Raw genomic sequence first — 21,357 nt, forward strand, 5'->3', positions numbered from 1 at the left:
AATTAAAATCACAAGGAGTAATATGATAATATTTTGTAGCAATGGCAAAGAAGATATATCAATTCTGAGAGACAGCTATAGAGGGGTATAAGGGGGATGGGATTTTTCCTTTTGGAGTAATGAAAATGTACTAAAATTGAGATGATGACAGCACAACTCTGTGATGAAAATGAGAGCCACTGAGTATACACTTTGAATGGACTCTACAAAACATGGGGCTGTTTAACACAGGGAATCAAGTGGAGGAGGATGGATTGTGGTTAACAGGACAAAAATGAGAACATTCTCTCATGAACTATAATACTAACACAGGGTGTTAATAAATGGGTGGTTTAGGGGGTAATATACCTAATGTAGGGAATGGGCTATAGTAAGTGGTAAATTTTTTTTTCCTTTCTTTTTTTAGTAGTAAAACTTTGATGATGTTATTTTATAGTTTGTTACAAAAGTTTCACACAATCCAAGTGTTAGTGGTGGGGTGACGTATAAGAGCCCTGTATATGCATGTTTGTTTTGTAAGTTCACAACTTTTATTATACATTTATTGCTTACATTTTACATATGTTCATGTATGAATGATATACTTAAATGAAATTTTATTTTAAAAAAACAAGGAGATACTACCATATTCCTACTAGAATGATAAAAATTGAGAAGATTGACAATATCAAGTGTTGGTTAGATTTAGAGAAACTGGAATTCCCATACAATGCTAGTGGGAAAGCAATAATGGTACAGTTACTTTAGAAAGCTGTTGGGCAGTTTCTTAAAAAGTTAAATATACACTTAGTATTTGACCCAGCACTTCTACTTTTAGATATCATTCAAGAGAATTGAAAGCATATGTCTACACAAATATTAGGCAAATATTAATGTCAGTTTTACTCATCATAACAAACAACTGGAAACAACTCAAATGTCCATCAATTGGTGAATGGATAAACAACTGGTGTAATAGTCATATAATGGAAAATGACTCATCAATGAAATCGGGTGAACTACTGATGCACACAACAACATGGATGGATCAATAAAAGCATTTCCTAAGTGAAGGAGGCTAGACACAAACAACTACGTACTATAAGATTCGATTTATGTGAAATTCTAGAAAAGACAAAACTATAGGGACCAGACAAATAGTTCCCAAAGACCGAGTACACAGGGAAACAACTGACTGCATGGGAGCCCAAGATCATTTCTGCAGTCATGGGTATGTTCTGGTCAGCAGTGTCCAGTAGAAATATGTGAGCGAGATGTGTAATTTTAAATTTTCTATTAGTCACATTATAAGAAGTGAAAAGAACTATATAAAATTAAAGTTAATAATATATTTTATTTATCAATATATCCACAATATTATCATTTCAATCTTGATTAAAGTTTTTAATGAGATTATTTTACATTGTTTTTGTACTGTCTTCAAACTCTGGGGTTTACACTTGTGGCACATCTCAATTTGGATTTCACAGCAGTTGACTTAAGAGCTGGACTTAACAACAATGCTTGAAACAAACAAGTGCCTAATATCCAGAAGTGGCTAGTGGTTACCATATGGATCAGCGGAGTGCTATATCATAATTTATGGTGGTAAACAACTGAAAACATTTATCAAAACTCATTGAAGGGTACATTTAAAGATGGGTACATTTAAAGGGTACATTTAAATAAATAGGTATATATACATATAGAGAGAAATAAATATGTCTGGAGTGAATTCAAAAGTGAAACATGAACTCTGCAGGAATCCTAAGAGGAAAGTAAGGTCTATAATAACATCACCCTTTACAGATAAAGAAACAGGCCTGCAGATATTAAGCAATTTGTTCTTGGCTACACAGCTATTTAAAAAAAACAAAACAACTTGTCAAGGACTACACTGTTCCATGATGATCTACGCATATGTGTGTATAATCGACATATACAGTGGGCTTATAAGGGGGTTGCTCAGTTCCATCCATTAAAAATCAAATCATTATTCACTTATCTTTTGTGACCCACCCAACCCTTTTTCAAAAGCTGTTGGCAGGAACTACTGACAGAAGATCCTATCTGTCCCTCCATTTTCATTGTGTACAGATATTCCTTTTATCCATGTAGAAATATACATGCATAAAAACAAAACTCTTGCCCTTTCAATTCTCAAAAGAAAAAGTAATTAGATGGAGATAAGAATTGATTTTTGGATCGGGACCACAGAGGTGAATGTATAAATAAGGGGATAATAAAAGAGAGAATCTAGAGGCACATGAAGGATTAAAGGCAGGCAACATGGCCAAAGGGTCCCAGAAGTTCTGTGATCCTTAATCGTCTATTATTTTGTCATTTGATAGAGTTAAAATTTGCAGCCCCAAAGGCTTTTTAATGATTAACTGTGGCAGCTATATTCGCATTTACAGATATTAATAAATTCCTTAAGCTAATTATCAAAAAATTAACACAGATTAAAAAAAAAACATTAACTTTCTATGACCAAAACAATGATCAGTACTCAAGAAAAATCACCTAAATAAAAAGCATTAGGTTAGTAGACAAAAGCATGTCTGCTATTACAGATCTACAGGCAGCATTCAGCATGGATTAAAATGCAGGCAAAACGAACACACACTAAGATGACAAATTTTTTATGCAAGTGTAATTTTATTCCAGATAGGCAACAATTCTTTTGTAAAATGAAATGACTTTAAAAATCTAGCAAAGGATCTGGTAATGGCTACACAGATTCTCATCTTTCTTTTAAGAAATTAATTTAAAACATTTTTCATTTTGATGGGCCAAAAAAGTAAAATGCCTTGAAAACAATGGTAGTTTTTGGTCTTTGAAGCAGTAAGTAAGGTCCCTCTTATTTTTCCACAAAGATTCACTCCCTGGGTGCAGCTTTGTCATCGTGGAATATACGTGTCTTTTTACGACTGTTATAAACCCATGAATTCTAGGGCTTATGACAGAGAGACTAAACTGCCTTTAACAACAGTGGCATGAACAGTAACTCGAGATAGTGTATGCCATACTTCACAAAATAGACGGTTACATCGTCAGATTGGATATTAGAACCAAAACCTCTGAATATTTAAATATGAATAAAAATGTAGGAGCCTTGCTTGCTTCAGAACAAAGCATGGTGTTTGCTGCAAGAAAAAAAAAATCAACTTAGAAACAATCTTATAATCTGAAGCACAAATAGCCACTTGTCACCGAACTGCTTCAGATCCACATTCCATTTGAGGTAGGAAGCCGGCAGCAGAAGAGGGAGCATGGGGCAAGAAAACGTGTTCCCATAACTGGCTTTATCGATGTTAACCTGTAGCACCTTGTCATTCCTGTTTTTCGTTCGGTTATATATCATTCGACAGAAGGAATCCTGGCAATCTGCTTGTATGGGGTGTAGTGACACACTTGTGACATTCCAATTAAAACATACAAGTGATCCTCCTGAAAATATTTTTAGAAATTATAAACCAGAGGTAGGGGGTGGGGGTGGGGAGGTGGTAGGAGAAGGAGCTACAAAATGGGGGAGTGAGGAGAAGATGGCAGGGGGAAAAAAGTCAAGATTTTTCACTTCCTGCCGTGCCTGTCTTGCTCCATTACTTCCTATGATGAGCAAGAGGGCTTTAGGGGTCTTTTTTTTCTGCAGCAGGTCAATGTTCTCTGCAAAGAGAAGCAACAGGAAGAGGGCAATGGTTTTGTGCTGTGAAGGAAAAATATAGAAAACCGTTATTGGGAAAGACACTGAAAATAATATTCCTTAGGATCTCTTCCCTCCTGTAGCTTTTCTGTACTTGCCAAACATTATTTCAAGGACAAATAGTTGTCCTTCCATGGCATACTAGAGGAGCAGTGCATTTAGGGGGAAGGATGGAGGGAGAGATTCCATTTATTTTACTCTTGAAGATATAAAACGTATGTTTGGCTCCAAAACCATTACTTGTTGCTTATTATTTTTATGTGGGACATAGCCATTTGTAATATTTACTCACAAGGGTTTAGAGACAAAGCTACTGGAGAAAACACAGTTTGTAGTTACTGGAATAGGCATATAAGAAAGCAAAATAGAAGTTCAGGCTCAGGGAAGATTTGATAACAATGGCATTAGCTCAGGTAGTAAACAGATGGATGGGAAAACAGTAGTTTTAAAACTAGGAAAGAGATGCTTTAAGTATTGCTCTGAAGAGAATTCAAGCTAAATAGTCCTAATAGGCTTCAACTTGGGAAGAAACAGGTAAGACAGAAATATCATTTGTCTTCCTATTGCACTTTTCCTCTAAGGATCTCAAAGCCCCTCGCATATATATATATTGGAAGATCAGTTCCTGACAATAGGAGCAACTAAACATTTGAACAAGTTACCAAGGGAGGGCAAAGCATCTCTTTTGGAGGCCTTTAAGAGAGAGTGGCTTCTTTTTTATCAGGAATTATTATAGGCACCTAGTTTCCAAACTTTTGCTTGTATCAGAATCTCCTGGAGGGCTTGCTAAAACACAGAGTGCTGGTCCAGCCCAGAACTTCTGGTTCAGAAGGTCTGAGCAGAACTCCATCCCAACGTAACCCTGGTGCTGCAGCCTGGAGCTCACCCTGAGAACCACTGGCTTAGGCATAGCTCTGTCTCATGATGGTAATATCTAATAATGATAATAGCCATCTAATGAGCACTATGTGCAGGCCATGCGCATACTCCATTAAGTGGATACTATCTTCACCCCCATTTTAGTGAGGGGGACACTGGAGAGAATAAACTATTACTCAGGAAGGAAGGAGCAGCACTGGTAATCCAATACGAGTTGGTCTAAATTTATGTCCACCACTTTTTCTTTTTTTTTTTTTTTTGCATTAAAGGGAACTTGTATGTGGGAAGACAGCATTCAATCACTGAGCCACATCAGTTCCCCTGAGTTAGTTTTTCAGTTTGTATTGCTTGTTGTTTGCTTTTTTTGTTTGTCTGGTTTTTTTAAGAGGCACCAGGGACCGAACCCAGGACTCCCACATGGAAAGTAGGTGCCCAACCACTTGAGCTACATCCACTCCCAAGTCCATCACTCTTAACTATTAACATGTTGTGCTGCCTAGTGGTGCAACAGCATTTTAGAAAGTTGGATATAAGTTTTGGACTATAACCCACACCAGAAAAAAAAATACGAACACACAGTTTAAAGAAATTACATAGTTGTCTGAAGTGTCATAAATTTTAGACCTTCCTGTGCTACATGAGGTCACATCTCTAATAAAATTATTAGTTATGAATTGTCCTGCTGTAACCCAAACATCAGCTGCCCATCTGTTCTCCTTTCTAATCTTCTCCCAAACCCATCACCATCAAAAATCAAAATCCACTGATACAAAATCAAATTAGAGGTGCAGAATTTGCTGAGGATTCTGAGAGGGATGGAAGGAAGGGTTCCCCATGCCCTGAGCTTCCTTCACCGCTCTCCAGGCCTATTTGCTCCTCCCTGATGATTCCTTCCTCTTTTCCTCCTTCCAAAATCCAAAGCAGCACCCCTTTTTAAAATGCACTTTTCTTCCTGAAAATTGTACCCACTTGCTCCCCAGATCTCCCTACAAAGAAATTTTCATATCAGAATGAGATCATTTCATAGAGAACTTTTTAGAAGGTATCTAGTAATTCCAGATAGAGAGTTTAGACATTCTAGATCTGTGCTGTTGTTTCTTAAACTGTGAACTTAAAAACTATTCAAATTGAGATGTGCTGGCAATATAAAATACACACTGGACTTCAAAGACTTTGTATGAGATTGATACAGAAAAATAGTAACACTTTTTATATTGATAATGTATTAGAATGATAATAATTTTTATTATATTGGGTAAAATGCTATTGTAATACTTTTCACCACCATTTTAGTTTCTTAGGCTGCCCAAGTAAATACCATGAAATGGGTCAGGTTAAACAATGGGAATTTATTTGCTCACTATTTGAGGATAGGGCAAAGTCCAAACCAAGGCGTCAGGTCAAGGCATCCTTTAGGCAATTCTTTGCTTTCTTCCTGCAGACTGTGGCATTCTGGGTCTGGCTAGTCCTTAGCTTGTCATATAGCAAGGCACACAGTGATGCCCCTGATTTCTCTCTTCTCTTTCTGGTTCTGTTGGTGTTCAGCTTCTTGCTTCCTGTGGTTCTCCCTTTCTTTTTTTTTTTTTTAAAGATTTTATTTATTTCTCTCCCCTTCCCCCCGCCCCCCCTGTCTGCTCTCTGTGTCCATTTGCTGTGTGTTCTTCTGTGACTGCTTGCATTTTCCGGTGGCACTAGGAAACTGCGTCTCTTTTTTGTTGTGTCATCTTGTGCATCAGCTCTCATGTGTGTGGTGCCACTCTTGGGCGGGCTGCGCTTTTTTCATGTGGGGCAGCTCTCCTTGTGGGGTACACTCCTTGCGCCTGGGGCACCCCTACATGGAGGACACCCCTGCATGGCACGGCACTCCTTGTGTGCAGCAGCACTGCGCATGGGCCAGCTCACCACATGGCTCAGGAAGCCCTGGGGATTGAACCCTGGACCCTCCATATAGGTAGATGGATGGTCTATCAGGTGAGCCACATCTACTTCCCTCTCTCTCTTTCTTTCTAAATTGTACTCTGCTTATAAAGAACTCCAGTAAAAGGATTAAGACCCACCCTGACTGAGGTGGACCACGCCTTAACCGAAGTAAACTCATCAAAAGGTCCTACTTACAATGGCTTCACACCCATAGGAAAGGATTAGGTTTAAGAACATGCTTTTCAGCAGTACATATAGTTTCAACCATCACAACCACTTTCTTTTTATTTTATTTTATTTTTACTACTAGTAAATTTAAATGTATTTATATGGTTAGTTTTAGATTTCTATTGGGCAGCCCTGTTTTAGATTCTAAAGATAACAAAGCAAACTTTAACAATTTGAGGATATGTAAGGCTGACTTTTTCTGAAAGTCAGTGGATTGAAAAGCATTCTTTATCTGCAGAGCAAAGACATACTCTATACTTATTGCCGCTCAGCATATGTCAAAATCTCTGGTCTTAAGGAGCTTCAGCTATTGCTGACCACAAACTCTTAATGCTAAGGTGAGCAGACAAGGCTACAACCTTAGGACAATTCTTTGCACATTTGCTATAACAATTACATTATGACTTACATTGCAGAGCATTGCATAGTTTTGATGGATGAACAAATGAATGAATATCTTCCTTACTTAGACTGTAAGCAAAGAATTTTAATGGAAAGATTTATGGGCTTTAGTCATTTTTCTTCATTTCACAGTGCCTGGTACATAACAAGGGCTCCGTGGATATTCACGAAAGGAATGGCAGCTTGGGAGCACTGGGGAGAAGGAGAGGGGGTAACAAGGTAAGTGCCCATATTCTCCGGGCATGTTGTGTTTGACTCACAAACATAGTTCAAACCATCAAGTTCACTGAAGAGGGCACAGGCTCATCATTCTTCAGGCCACAGGTGGGTTTGGGTTGTACCTTCTTTAATCATGAAATGTATGGGACAGCATATCATTTAATGTTTGGGGCCCGTTCTCCAGGTTGCAACTTGTATGAAAGGAAATAAGTCCAGAGTGTATCTTTGTATGAAATATTTCAGAAACTTGAGAAGGGACCTGAAAACTGGAATATCTGTTATTTCCTTGATCTAACTGCAAAGAAAGGAAACACAGGTGTTTGGAAATTCAGTGAGCATTGACAAGCCAGCAGTCGGCTGTCCAGTCCATGCTAGAAGGAGTGTTGGTATAGATGCCAGTAACTCTTTCCTACTTTTCTCTTCTGTTTTCTCTGCATCCTCTGCAAATTTAAAGAATAAAATCTCTTGAGGTAAAGGAAATGAGAAAAGACTGAAATAAGAAAATTGAGGTATTACTTAGCAAAAGCAAAAACACAAACATTTTATAAGAATAGTAAATACAGAAAAGAATAGTTCCAGATTCTACAAAAGGAAGATGAAGCATGTGCTTCAGCTACCAGAAAATATAGGGCATCAGAAAGTGGGAGATTTTTTTTTCTTAAATGCTGTGATATTTTAGATATTAAAAAAGAAAGCATTCAGGTAATCATCATAGGAAAAAAGTTTTTAAAAACCTGATTAGACTTCTTATCTTTCTTATATATTTTAACATTGTTTTTAGTTTTAATTAAATATAGAGATGGGCACCATAATGTTAATAGCACTTAGATGTTAATCCGGACATGGGAGGGTCCAATTATAACATGATATATTTTCCATGGTTTGAAACACTGTGGGTCAGTTGAGGGTCTCCAGACTATAACTTTATGCAGTAAAGTTAAATGGAACAGGATTGTCATGTCACAACGCCCCTTCCTCTATGCATATTAAATCCCAGGCTGTCGCAGTCAGGTTGTCCCCTAAGGATCCATAGATACGATTGTTGGGTAATATATTTTATCACCACTGATTCTTTTTTTTTTAATCCTCCCCCTGCTAGCCTTGTGGTTTTTTGCGTGCTGTCTGCTTTCTGTGTGCATTCACTGTACGTTCTTCTGTGTTTGTATTTATTTTTTAAATTTTATTTCCCCTCCCCCCCTTGTGGCTTGCTTGCTGTCTGCTTTCTGTGTCCATTCGCTGCAGGCTCTTCTGTGTTCTCACTTATCTCCCTTTTTTTGTTGTGTCACCTTGCTGAGTCAGCTCTCTGTAGTGTGCGGGTGAGCCTGCCTTCACAGGGAGGCCCCAGGACACGAACCGAGAGCCTCCCGTATGGTAGACAGGAGCTCATCTGATTGAGCCACAGCCGCTTTCCCCCCCTCTCCCACTGATTCTTTTTTCATCTTGGATTTAGCTGAGGAAAACTGCATCTACAAACAAGATGCTGTATCTGTAGCGGGTCAAAAAACATTTTCTACTTAGTGGGAGATTTCTGTACTGAAAATGAGGATGGAAAATGGATGAGATGGTATTGGTAGCCTGATAATCTCTCTAAGAAGAGAAGAAAGAAAACCTACCTCACAAACTAGATGACTAAAAAGTCATCTTAAAGAGGGAAAGAAAGAGAGGGCAGGGAAGGACGGAGGAAGGGAGGGAGATGGGAGAAAGGCAAGGAGGAAAGAGTCCAGTTGTAATAATTGTCCCCTGAAAGGGTGTGCTGCAGTTTGGGCTGTGCTTACAGTCAGTGTCTACGGCCAGACAGTCTATTAGTGGGCACTGGCAACTGCTAGTAATTGTTAAGGACAAGGACGAAAGGATCAGTCATGTCGTGGCTACTCAAAGAATCATCTCAGACAAGGTGAGCATGATATAATAAACAGGCATTTAAAAATTTTGCTATAAGAAAAAGCCATAGAACACTGATTACTCACAGGCAAGAACAGACTAAAAAAGCTAAATTTAAAAAAATGAGGAGTGGGATCACAGAAATCAGCAACAAAAATCTCTGTAAGTCCATTAAATAGAATGAATGTAGTAACACAGGAGAGTTTATACCAGTGCAGGGGGGATAGATTTTTTATACCAGCTGCTGGTGGTATTTTTTTTTGGCATAATGAGATGATCTCAGGTAAGAGAAATTTTAGGCTGAATGTCAAGAAAAAATTTTCCTGACTGTGAGAACTATTGGATTACAAAGTGGTCTCTCAAGGGAAGAAATAGAAACTCCATCTGCACTGCTCTGGGAATAGGGTTGTTAGTTAAATTGTACTCCTTTTCTTAGTTGACTGCTTGACATTTCAGCAACAGAGTCAAATAATTCATGGGTCAACTAAGAAGAGTGCTTATTATAATCATTTAAAAAATCTGAGCTAACAGCAGTGAATTAAAAAATATATAGACGCTATTTTATTCAATGTGATAAAGCCTGTCAGGTTTTTACAGTACGAAGTCTGCTCTTCAACACCCTTGGATTGCTTTTTAAATGATCACTGAAATCCATAAAAAGGAATGCCCTGGTAGTGCTACGGAAAGAGCATTTGAGAACTGACTAGAAATAATGAAGAGGGATTATGCCCACTATTTGTACAAAACTACTGGTAGAACCTTAGCCATCCCTTAGACTTCAACTAATAACCTTGCTAATAATAAACTAGATTAAAACCAACAACAAACCAAATGACTTTTAATTCTCATGGAAGCAGAAAGGAAAAAACAACAGTTAAAGTAAAAGAAGGCTTGCAGAGAATCAATAAATTAAGAACTGTAGATTGTGACATTATTATCCTGTAAATACTCCTTAGTGGTTCTTCCAGGATCTCTTCAAACAAAGAAATAGAAAATTAACGCCATCCCATCCAATATTAGCACAGGATGAATGCAATAAAGGTGAGATATTAGCGCGCTTAGGACCTGGTAAGGGCCCTGGGGCAAATCACTGTGTGCTCTCCTCCTCTAACATTTTTAATAGAGTTCAAAGTGGTTATCAAGGACAGCCTTGGACAGAAAGAGAAGGCAGGGAGAACTCCAAAAGGGGCAATGTAAAATTTGGTTGTAGGATAACGCTATCAGGCAGCTAGCCCTAATACCCCACATATAGGCCCCATTTGCCAGTGCATGAATATAAGCCTTATGGGTTTTTTGGCCCTGTGACATCTCCTGTGCCCTGCCTGCAACTTCTATAGTTTGAGCCATTAGACCCTCTGATCATCGATGATTTGCCAAGTACCAGGAACAGCACCCGCCTGAGAAAAGAAGAGCATCAACTAGCCTTTGCCATTTTAGGTGGGCATGTCTATTTAAAAGATAGATGACAGCTTGCCCTTTAGTTTTGCCCTTATAATTTTGACTCCCTTGGATTAAGGCAAACGAGGAGCTGAAACCATATGGGTGTCAGTGTAAGTCAATCCTGGCTGCTAAGATGCTGGCATGTTCTACACTAATTATTGGAATCCGAGGAATGGAAATCTAGGGCAAAGCCTAGAAAGATATCTGAAGTTTCACTTTGCTTCTTGCTCCAGAATTTGGCCTTAAGTGAAAGGAAAAACACTGATTTGCATGTTAATCATTCACACATTCATATACCCAGTGATTATCTATTGGAAATTCAGAGATACCCAAAAGTAAAATAGTCATTGCTCTCCAGAAGCATAAAGTCTAGACTCTTGAATCTCTACTCTATTATTAATCACACATGAGACTTGGCCAAATTAATCTCAGTGAAACCCATCTGTTTTGGGACTATCATCTATTTTGGAGTGTGGCTCTGAGAATTAAGTTAAATACGTATTCAGTAAATTTTTCTAAGCACACCCCTCCCTCATCCTTGCATCTATGAAATATTTTGCTAGTTGCAAAATATTCTAGTTAGATTCCAGGCTCATCTGTTCTATATTTTTGTGCACATGCAAAAAGAATGTGTACACCTTTCAGAAAAAGAACTAGTAGCTGATATATACATTATACTTAATGAAAAAAAGAAACATAAGGAGGAAGTTGGATGACAACTAGGTAGGGCACTTTGAAGCGATATGTACCCCAGAAAAACATTTTCTTGAATTTAATCCATCCCTGTGGGTGTGAACCCATTGTACGCAGGATCTTGTGATGAAGCTACTTCCATTCCATTTTATCTGCTTTGAGCAAACCAGGGAACTAAAACAAAAGTTTATTATAAGACCCAATTTTCATATTAAGTATTCTCTCTCAATCACTGGAAACAAACTTTGGAAAAAGGGAGCAGAAAAGATATAAAACCATAATTAATGGATAAAAAATTACTTCTGTGACTATGAAATTATCTTCTGCTGTAAAGTCAAACAGACATGAAAGTGAATAAAGCAGACAGCCATGATGTAAGAAGTCATAATAAAATACTTATTTAGATTCATCAGCATTGGGTTCTCTCTATATTAAAGTTACATTAGACCATGTGAAATATGTAACAGTATATAAAATGCTTAGAATGCTTGAGCTGAAATACCTTTACTCATATAGCTCAGCTTCTTTACAGATGAAACCTTAGCCAATATTGACTAAGTAAAGGAAACCCAGCTTGTAATGACAAAGTTATGATTTCTTGAAGTGCCCCCTTTCTTCATAATATATAGAAATATATTTGAAGCTATTCAATTAATCAACTCTATGCCAGACACTATTCTAGGCACTGGGAATGGAGTAATAAGCAAGATAGACACAATGGTTGTCCTTAAAGATTTTACAGTTTATCTAGGAAGACAGATAATGAAATACAAATAATGAAATGTGATAAGCATTATGAAAGTGAAGCATGGCATACAGTAGGGTCCTAGTCTAGTTTACAGATCAGGGAAGAGACCCTGAGGAAATATATTGATAAGTGAAACCTAAAGTAGGAGGCAAAAAATTAGGCAAGTAAGTGGGGACTGGCAGAAGTGTCCTAGACGGGCAATGGCATGTGGGCAAGAGAGAGGAATTGTTGAGCTGAAAGACAAAAAGGTATGAGGTGAAAGGTGGGGAGCAAAGGAGTTTGGAGGGAGAATGGTAAGTGATGACTCTGAAAGTAGAGCAGGAAGAGTGTGGAAAGTCAGATTAAAGTTTGGACTTAGACGAAGGGGATTTGGAATCCATTGAAAATCTTTAGTAGGGAGTTGAAATGATTATACTACCATTTTGGTGCGACCAGTCTGGCTGCATTGTAGAGAAAAGGTTTAAGGGGGAAAGAGCAGAAGCAAGAGGTCGGTTAGGCGTATTGGGCAGTAAAAATGAAATGGATAGATGCTAGAGATGATTTCATTTAGGAGATGAAATCAAGGGGGGAAATCAAGCTTTAGCATGTGGGAAAATGCAGAGAAGAATATCAAGTCCTATCTATACTAATGATGTGTGTGTGCTGAACTTAAGATGCTAGAAGAGAAATGACTATCCTGCCCTCAAACTGTAAGGGATTTCCAATACAGAGCCCATTATACAATACTATCATCACATGGGAAAGATAATCAAGATTGGCGACTGAAAACATCATACCAGAAATTCGGGGGAAATGCAAATTTCCTAGAAAGATATTTGCAATCTGAAGCAAATCCTTGGGCAGATGGAGCTAGGAGAGTTGGAAGAGCATTCCCTAAACAAAACTCCTGTGGTAGTCAACACTCTGGGTAAGTGACAAATGTGTTGGGATGTTGTGAAAGATGTGTTTGCAGTTGGCCTCAGAGAGAAGAGAGCCGTACATGGAATTAGGTATACCTGTGTGTAGCACAAAATGCTTCAAAACAAAACTGTAGTGGCTTCTGTCTCACCAGAGGGGAAAAAAATGACAAAAGCAAGCTTTAAAATTGCCTGGAGGCCTTAACACTTGCAGGGATACTGCAACCTGCCTAGCACAAATGTCTGTTCCCTTCCTCATCCCCTCAGCCCGTGTCTGGTCAGTCTACCTTCTATTCCTGAGTTACTCTGACTTCGAAAGGGAGCAGGTACAGCTCCTTTATGCAGCTTTGCACATCAGGTTTCTGCTGCAGACTTACATGTCACTGGAGTTTCTTTAGGGGAGAAAATGTAACTTCCCAAATGCTCAACCCTTCCAGTCTACCAAACCATTCAAAACACAAATCTTTTAGGAAGTTACCCGATATCAGCTTGCCAGCACTCACTCTTGATTGGCATCTTAGTTAGGATTCTTCAGAAGCGGACCATGAGATGAGGAAAAGTAAGCAAGTGGTGTATGTTGGAGAAGGAACACTGCAGGAAAGGGAAGGAGCCAGTAAAGAGCATGTTATCAGTTAGCTGCTATTGTAGATGACTGGAAATTAATCAGAATTATTGTATTCAAGAGGTGATGAAGCTGGGGTATTTATACACCAAATCTTTTAAGAATTCCTTAAAAGTCATGGGTTGAGGGCTTGGGGTGGGATGGTAGGAAAGAGGAGGCTGTTAATTCTCAGGTGGATAGCAAAGAGATGGGAACAGATGTAGCTCAGTGGTTGAGTGCCTGCTTTCCACATAGGAGGTCCTGGATCAATCCCTGGCCCTGGGACCTCATGAAAAGAAAAAACAGGGAGAGATGAAAAAAAGAGTCTCCCTTTAAAAAAAAGTAAAGAGAACTCTGTTAGGCAAACACATGCATATTCTGCAGTTCGAAGTCAGGAGGTGAGCCCTGAACTAAGAAGGCTGAAGAGCAGAAATAGGTGGGTCCTTGAAAGTGTCTCTTTAAGTTGGCAACGGAGGGCTCCCCAAATTTCAGAGGTATTAAAATATCCTAAAATGTGATTCGTAACAGATACATATACACATATACATTCAACAGGAGAGGTATGTAACTTCACAGTTCAAGAATTCTTAAACGTAGAACACATCCAGATAGCCATTTTATCATTGAACTGGGGACAGAAACCAGATGAGAAAGAATAGATGAAAAACGAGGTTAGAGGTCAACATTCTCGTGGTCCAGGATAGAAGAGTGGCTGGTTCCTCTTTGCTCTGGTCTTTTGTGCACTGCAGAGTACTGGTAAATGCCATCAGATTTCCCTAGTCCATTCTAAGCCCTAGACACAACAACGGTTCTATGAAACATCTTGGTCTTGTGTATATATACCCAAGAGCTTAATTTTATTTAGTTTTGTCAAATTAAAATCTAGGATATAGCAAAGATCTTGAGCTTTCATTTAACTCCTCCTGCTGCTTAGTAGAGGAATCCTTACATTCTCAGTGCAGATAACAGACAATATGAGGCAGGTGAATGAATCATACACAAATAATATTTTCTCAGGTAGACTTACTGGGGATTCATAGTATTGCAAATGTAGCAGCAGCACTGTTCCAGGAAGTCCTGAGCTTCCTTGGCCAGACTAGCAGTCCCTAAAGACTAAATATGAACTTGAATTCTATAGAACTTCTAAGAGCTGTGTCTTTAAGTACCAGGTCAGTCATGCCAGGACAGTTCTTCAGGCCACCAAAGTCATTGGCAGAGAGGCAGCTCCATCTGAGGTACCAGCTGGGCCTCAAGGAGTTCCATGAGAAAAAAAGGAATTGGTCTACCTATGCAGGCCAGGTGTCATTGGACCACTGGACATTTCTCAATTCCCTTGACACTCTGTGTATACCCAAAGCAGTAAAGAGGGAAGCAGCTGTAGCTCAATCATTTGAGTTCCCGTCTACCACAGGGGGGGCCCTGGGTTCGTGTCCTGGGGCCTCCTCGTGAAGGCAGGCTCGCCTGCATGCCATGGAGAGCCACCGGTCCACAAGCACCATGGAAAGCCGACTCAGCAAGGTAATGCAGTAAAAAGGGAGACAAGTGAAAAAAAAACACAGAAGAGCGCATAGCGAATGGACACAGCAGACAACAAGCAAGCTGGGGGTGGGGAGGGGGATTAAATAAAAAATAAATACAGACATACAGAAGAACACACAGCAAATGGACACAGAGAGCTGCAAGGGGTGGGGAGAAGCAGTAAAGATAAAATTGTACAATACAGATAAAGTAAAAAGTTTCCCGAAGGACAGACAAGACCACGTATTCAAACTTGAGTATTAACTTCTCTATAAGAGGTGCAGATTTATGGGGATTAATGACCCAAATTAGTATGCCAAAGCAGATTTTCAAGTTCTTAAAAGAAAATTAGGATGGGGGACCTTAAAAGGGGACATTCACACATCTATACGAGGACGCTTCTGAGGTTCAGAGATCACAGAAAGTAATCGCTAAAACCCAGGCACCAGGTTCTGGGGTTCTGAAGGGGATGCCTGGGAAGAAGTCTAATACTCTGTAATCAGTTATAAAGGATCTTGTGAAAAGAGTGAGGAAGTCAACTAGCCTAGGACCTCCTCTTCAGTCCCCATTTCTCCCTTTTCTCAGATGCACTACCCATCCTGTGACGGCAGAAACGAAAATGCCCGTCTCAGAGAATGGAGATACTCTTTGGGGCCTAGAAAGAGTTGAGCAGATGTGTTGATGTGACTAAACCTGTGTCAAATATCTGACGTTTGCATATCCTTGGTTGGTGTGAGAGTTATTAAGATGGCCTTGGAGATGTGGGTCCTCAGTAAAAATTTTAAATACATAAACAGGGAAGCTGTTGTGGTTCAACTGGCAGAGCGTCCGTCTACCATATAGGAGGTCCAGGGTACCCAGGGTCTCCTGACCCATGTGGTAGGCTGGCCCACACGCAGTGCTGCTGCGTGCAAGGAGTCCAGTGCCATGCAGGGGTGTCCCCTGCATAGGGGTGCCCCACGTGCAAAGGGTGAGCCCAGCAAGGAGAGCCACCCTGTGTGAAAAAAGTGCAGCCTGCCCAGGAGTGGTGCTGTGCACAGGGAGAGTTGATGCAGGAAGATGATGCAACAAAGAAAAGTGATAGCTTTCCAGTGCCACATGACATAAATGCTAGCAGACACAGAAGAACACGCAGCAAATGGACACAGAAAGCAGACAATGGCATGAAAGGGGAGAGAAATAAAAAAAAAAAACTAAATCTTTAAAAATAAATAAATAAATATAAGGCTCGAAGGGCAATGTTACATGATGGTTTAGAGCATAGCCCTTGAGTCAGATGTATCTGGGTTCAAGTCTTGACTCTTTCCCGTACTGCATGTATGACCTGGGCCTAAATACTTTTCTCTCTAAGTATCTCTTTCCTAATCTAAAATTGCAAAGAACAACAGAATCTACATCAGAGAGACATTGTGATGAGTAAAAGAGCTAACGAATAAAGCACAGTACTTGACAAGTAATAAACTTTCAATACATACATTTTAACTAGTACATTAGGAGTGATGTCGTGTTGGTGTTGGTGGCGGTTTGTTGATGGTCTTAATAGTAGAGAAGTTCAAGCTTTCATCAGGATGCTGGACATTAATGCTACTTATCCAACAGTCTCAGCTCTCCTTTTTCCAGGAAGATGGCAAGAGTATACCTCCCTGTCCACTTTAGACTTAGATGTGGTCTTGTGACGCTCTTTGGTCAATGAAATATAAGTACAAGAAATGTGTGTCACTTCTGGAGGGGAGTTTTAAGAGCCAGTGAACAATTTGGCTCTTGCTCTTTTTCTGTCTGCTGTAACAATTAGCAATGTTCCTGAAATGGTGGCTATTTCATCTTCCTTAGTCCCAGAGAGAAGAAAACATGGGGCAGAGCCACCAGCTGATTCATGATGGGCATGGAATATGAGTAGAAATTAACCTTCTGCCACTGAAATCTGGGGTTTGTTTCCATAGCATAGTTCAGCCCAACCTGACCGATGACTGGTTTTGTATCAACACATCTTTTCTGAAATATGGGTTTTATATGAAGGAAATATTTTGCTAAATGCCATATCCTTGCTTCCATCTGCCCATTTTCAATGGAACCATTACTGTGTAAGGTATTTGGTGATTCTCCTCATTAATAGTTACTAAATGCTTATTTTGTGTAAAGAATGGAAAGAATACTGATGTGCCCTTTCTTGCGTATGTCTTTTTTTTTTTTTTAAGATTTAAAAAAAAATTTCTCTCCCATCCCCACCTGGTGTCTGTTCTCTGTGTCCATTTGCTGTGTGTTCTTCTGTGTCCGCTTGTATTCTTGTCAGGTGGCACCAGGAATCTGTGTCTCTTTTTGTTGTGTCATCTTGCTGCATCAGCTCTCCATGTGTGTGACTCCACTCCTGGGCAGGTTGTGCTTTTTTCATGCGGGGCAGCTCTCCTTGTGGGGCACACTCCTTACACATAAGGCTCCCCTATGTGTGGGACACCCCTGTGTGGCACAGTATTCCTTGCCCTCATCAGCACTACTCATGGGCCAGCTTACCACATGGGTCAGGAGGTCCTGGCTATCGAACTCTGGACCCTCCATATGGTAGGTGGACACTCTATCAGTTGAGCCACAACCGCTTCCCTAGTTCTAACATATTTTGAACACTCTTTTACACTCATTGGTATTTAATGATTTCTCATCACAGGAAATCTAAACCAGGTCTGATAATATAATATGAGAAGTCTGCTTTTGACAAACCACCAGTGTTAGGATTAATGTGAAATGCCTGCTACTAAATTGGCAGGAGCTCCAGTTCCATCACCTGGACATCATATCCCATCATTGAATATAACATGTGTGTAATGAAAGCCAAATAAAAAGTCCTCCTAAGTGGAATCTAGAAAGAATAATGTGTGTTATCACTTCCAGTTCAGACTCATTGGATTAATTTCAGTTCCTTGAGGAGTGGAAGAGAAAGAAAGAGAAAGGAGCTAAAATGTAGATCTTTCACAAAACCACTGGCACTGGGGAAGCAATAGTGAACAAAGCAGGTCCAGTACCTTCCCTCAGAAGTATGCATTAGAGTGGCAGAAATAGACCCAAACCAAAGGAAAAAATTTCATAGAAAATATTTGATTTATTGGACTTACTCCACTCAGCTAACATGGAGTTGAAGAATGTCAACCACCACACCATGGAGCCTAGAGTGCCTACAACTGAAAGCAGGAGGATTGCATCCAATATCCATGTGGAATCTAAATCCCCTCTTGACATAGATGTGGAATGGACACAACCAAGCCAAGGTCCACAGGGAGGAGGAATACAGTAAGGATCAGAGTGGACTTAATGATATTCTATTCATGAACTATTGTGGTTAATAATCGAGAAAATGTGGCATTGATGTGGAAAAAGTGGCCATGGTGGCTGCTGGGTGCAGGGAAGGGGAGGAAGAGAAGAGATGTGTAGGCATTCTCGGGACTTGGAGTTGTCCTGGGTGGTGCCCCAGGGTGTTGTATGTCCTCCCATGGCCCACTGGAAGGAATGTGGGCAAGTGTGGGCTAAGGTGTGGAACACAGGACATGGGGTGCAGCGATGCCCAGAGATGTACTCACCAGATGCAATGGATGTGAAATGATGATGGGGGAGAGTGTTATTGGGGGGGGAGTGGTGGGGTGAGGGCGGTGGGGGCGAATGGGGACCTCATATTTTTTTTTTAATGTAATATCTTTTAAAAAAATGAATAAATTGAGTAGAATTTGAAAAAAAAAAAGAAAATATCTTAATAAATAAAATCATTTCAAGTTGCTCTTAGTGCAAATGAATGAAACAAATAATGCTCTTGGACTATATCCAAGGACAATTGAAGCCAACAAAGGGGAGAGAAGGGTGATCCAATTTAGGTTTGTATAACCACTGTAACTACCATCCATAAAAAGATACAGATATTTCTTTCATGCCCAGTCTCCTTGGTAGTCGACAATCACCACCACTGACCTCTCACCCTCAGCCTCACATTGATCAGATTTCTATCTTCATGCCTATTCTTGGACTTCTTATAAATAGAATCTTGTAGTGTGTGTTCTTTTTTTTTTTTAATGACTTCTTTTACTCAACTGTTTTTGAGATACATCCATGGTGTGTATAACAACAGTTCATTCCTTTTTTATTGCCAAAGAATATTCTTTTGTAGGCATGCATCACAAGTGGATATCCATTCACCTATTGATGGGCATTTATACTGTTTCCAGTCTCTGGATATTATAAAGTCGCTATTAACATTCTCATTCAAGTCTTTGGTAGACATTTGTTTTAATTTATCTTGGGTAAACACATGGGAGTAGAAATGTTGAGTCATAAGGAAGGTGTATAATTAATTTTTAAGGAACTTCCAAACAGTTTCCTAAAATTTCTGTACCATTTGACACTTCTGCCAACTAAGTAGGAGAGTTTTGTTTACTCTGCATCCTCTTCAATGTTTAATAAAGCCACTGTTTATGATTTTAGCTCTTCTAGTAGGAGGGAAATGGATTCTCATCGTGCTTTTCATTTGTATTTTCATGATGACCAATGATGTTGAACAACATTTTTTGTACACTTTGGACAACTGTATATATATATTTTTTGTCTGTTCAATCTATTGCCATGTTTACATCAGGTAGTTGGATGTAGAAAGTGTTTATACATCTGGATATAAGTCCTTTGCAGGTATATGTTTTGCAAATGTTTCCCAGTCTGTGGCTTGCCTATTCATTTCTTAGTAGTATTGTTTAGATCTTGATGGAGTCCAACTATCCATTTTTTCATTTTTATGTGTCCTATGAAATCTTTGCCTATATATATAGTTCACATGATATTCTTCTACATTTTCTTCTAGAAGCTTCATTCTTTGCACTTAGATCTATAATTCATCTCCAATTAATTGTTATGTATGAAATGAGGTAAAGGTTGAGTTTTTTTTCTTCAAATGGATATCCAATTGTTCCAGGAATATTTATTTAAAAAGTCTTTCCTGTTCTAATTGAACTGAGAAAGCTTTGGTCAAAACTCAATCAACCACAAAACTGTAGGCTTGGGCTGGGCCATCTGAAGGAGGAGGGTTCATCATGCCTAGTGGCATATAAGACCCTGCCACTAGTCCCTCCATGCACCAGATCAAAGCCATTCATCTCAGTCATGGTCCAAAGCAGTACTGAGTCCACCTACACACCTGTCTTGACAGCCAGGACCATAGCAGCAAGGTGATGAGCCAGTGGAGTTGAACAACTAATATTTAGCCTGCACAGCAGTACCTGACTATCCAGCACGATGTTGGACAGATTTGTCTCAGCACCCAAAGCCTCCAAGCCACCCCCAAAGAACGCAGCTCTGAAGACACTGACCAGCTACAAATCCCACCCTGAAGCCATCCCCAAAAGAAAACTGGCATGGACAGAAATACAAATTGATTACATTCAGCCAGTGCCAAAAAAAGAGACTATTCCTTAGCAAACTCCAGTCCACTGGAGTTCAGGTAGAAGATGACTGGTGAAGCAGCAGTCCCCTACCCACCCTCAGTATACCTTCCAGCAGGATACTGACTCAGATATTAATTATATTAATTACAATGACTCAGATGTATAATTAATATTTAATTGATATTAAGTATATGTATAATTAATTTTTTATTTTTAAAGAACCTTTAAAGTACATAAATAATATAAAGGATTCCCATATACCTCACTGCCACCCCCTCCCACACTTTCTCACATCAACAACATCCCTCATTAGTGTGGTACATTTGTTACAATTGATGAACACATATTGAAGCATTGCTACTAACTATGGATGACAGTTGACATTATAATTTATACTCTGGCTACTGGTTCTTGAAAGCTGGAAGGTTGGTGCTGCCAGATGGATGAGAAGCCCAAAGAGAATAACTCTTCTGAAAAAATCTTAGGAGAAGTCCTCAGTGCTATGGCCAGTGCCCGGCTACTAATGTCCAGAAATTAAGCAGTTCTGGGGCCTCTGGAGTAAAATTTGAACCCTGATGCCAACCTACATCCAATAGACCAGGATCTAGGAAGGTTCTCGGACCTGCTACAGCTGTCCATTGAGGACATCAGCATGAAGGTTGATGAATTCTACCACCTCAAGATCAATAGCTAGCTACTCGTGGAGAATCCCCAAGAAGAGGAAGAGAAGAATCCACCCCTTCCATTCCCAAAGCCAGCCAAATCCTAGCCAAGAGTGAGCTACAACAAGTCTTCAGAAACTATAATGTTGAGAAAACTCTTTAGAAAATATAATAAGTAAG

At 39.5% G+C, this 21,357-nt stretch overlaps 1 protein-coding gene and 1 pseudogene across 3 annotated transcripts in view; one reads left to right on the forward strand and one right to left on the reverse strand.

Moving 5' to 3' along the window:
- Positions 1-21,357, reverse strand: part of ZNF521 (zinc finger protein 521) — a 936,466-nt gene that overhangs the window by 482,620 nt on the left and 432,489 nt on the right. The gene's annotated exons all lie outside the window — the stretch shown is intronic.
- Positions 9,190-20,681, forward strand: LOC111765728 (disks large-associated protein 4 pseudogene; annotated as a pseudogene).

This window comes from Dasypus novemcinctus, chromosome 16 (genome assembly GCF_030445035.2).
Source record: "Dasypus novemcinctus isolate mDasNov1 chromosome 16, mDasNov1.1.hap2, whole genome shotgun sequence".
Lineage (NCBI taxonomy): Eukaryota > Metazoa > Chordata > Mammalia > Cingulata > Dasypodidae > Dasypus > Dasypus novemcinctus.